General features: G+C 40.3%; 1 long non-coding RNA gene across 1 annotated transcript; it reads right to left on the reverse strand.

The window, feature by feature from the left end:
- Positions 1-750: 750 nt before the first annotated feature.
- Positions 751-1,319, reverse strand: LOC136244635 (uncharacterized). Its single transcript, XR_010695483.1, has 3 exons — positions 1,268-1,319; positions 1,173-1,215; positions 751-1,128 (listed from the first exon to the last, which is right to left on the reverse strand). It is a non-coding gene; the product is annotated as an uncharacterized lncRNA (long non-coding RNA).
- Positions 1,320-1,908: the final 589 nt, after the last annotated feature.

The raw sequence follows: 1,908 nt of genomic DNA on the forward strand, positions 1-1,908 counted from the left end.
CAGCTATTACACATACTGTGTTATTTAAGTGTATAGGAGCAGACAAAGAAAAAATCTACCAAGATGTATTGTACATGATAGCCAAGAAGCATGGTGAAGGTATAAATGTACCCGTGAAACTTCAGCCTGAGCCAAATAACAAGTACGACAACAAAGCTGTTGCATTTATGTGTCGGACTGATTCAGGCTGGGAGAGGATTGGATATGTGGTCAAAGAGGCCACAGAAGAGGTCCATGCAGCTATCAGCAATAAGAAAATATTAAAAGTAGCATTTGAATGGATCACATACAAATTCCTATTTAATCTCCTGCCTGGTATGCTGCAATAAGCATCACGCTCAATGGTGAATGGTCCAACACAGTGATGAGAAGTCGTGCTTCGTTTAATTAAGTCATACTGTATGTACATTAATTTTGTTTTCATTTCTTCAAAGCATATGAATGTTCATTACGAATGGGTTAAGGGTACTAGGTGGGGGAGGAAGATTTACTGGGACATTGTGAAACTTGGCACGAACAGATTTATCACCACGAACAGAAAATGAAATTCTCTCATTGCTTCCAAGCAACTCGTATCTTGGTAACTTTGTATTCTTGATCTTTTAGGCTTAGCATTAAACTCAGGCATCCAATCCTCATAGTACCGACCATGCTTAGTGGTGTGGTAGTAGAAGGGCAGTTCAGGGTCCATTCTTTTAAGAAATTCTTTGTAACTTTTCTCCACCCATAATAAACCTTACAAGCCCCATAGGCATTTTGTTGATCGGAAATCGTGGTTCACTCTTATCAGGTCTCAAAGTTCCCATACCTTTTGCAAGATTATATAAAACATTTGTACGCCCACCACTTGATAACTGAACCATAGCACTTGCCGCTAGGCACAAAAAGTCATCAGGTACCGAGAGCTTGAATAGCATTGAAACACACAAGGAAAATAGCTCAGACAATAGTGGTAAGCGAGACTCTTCAGGTAATTGATTCAGCATTTCCATAATTAAGCAACCATCAACTTGGTTCGTTTGTGCACTAGAAGTTTTCATTTGATCTGCAGTAGAAGACAGCACAGGCACTCGAGGTAGCTGGTCATCCTTTTTATAAAAGGCTTCTGCTTCCTTTGGGGTTTTGTACCTGCATGTGTACATAAAAGTCTAAACTCAACATAATATTTATACCTCTTGGACAGCCACCGGGTTACTTTGCTACGACAGGCATTAGCTATAAGCATAAACAATCAAACAAGCATACAATTTACATATAATGCACATACCACTTCTGTTAACATTTGTTTTCATTCTGCGTTGAATAAAGTTACTTGCACTTGTCCAAAATTCTGAATGATTGTGAACTGGCCATTTCTCTCCGGGTGTGTGGAAAAGAATAAAGTCAACCAAGGCACTCAATTCTTCCTTGGTCCATTTGTCCTGTAAGTTTAAAAAATTGATATAAACTAATATTTATATATTGACAGATCATGGATCTTATGTCCTTATATCAGGAAAGTTCAATATTTACCATAAGAGCATTGCTAGAGTATTTTGAAGTACTGGCTCCTTCCTCAGATCCGTCATCAGCAGTCAGTGATGGCTTCGGGGGTAGCTCTAGGGATAAATGGCCGTTTGAGTGAGATTGGCTGGTGAAAAGCGCCACTTGTCTTGCAGGCACGTGCAATATGCCATCAGACATCTGTTTCTGTTCACGTAAAGGAACCCTCTTTCGACTCTTTTCATCTCTGTATGGTGTACAAAGTGTCGGGGAACTTCGAGAACGCTTGAAACTCCTCGGAGATCTCGCGCAATCGTCTTCCGCCATAGCGTGGAACCCACGTGATCTACCAAATACTTGGATGCTGTATGTGTGCGAAAACGATCGTGATCGCTGATGATCGCTGCAGGTATACAGTAAATATAA

The sequence above is a fragment of the Dysidea avara genome, chromosome 14 (assembly GCF_963678975.1).
Source record: "Dysidea avara chromosome 14, odDysAvar1.4, whole genome shotgun sequence".
Taxonomy (NCBI): Eukaryota; Metazoa; Porifera; class Demospongiae; order Dictyoceratida; family Dysideidae; genus Dysidea; species Dysidea avara.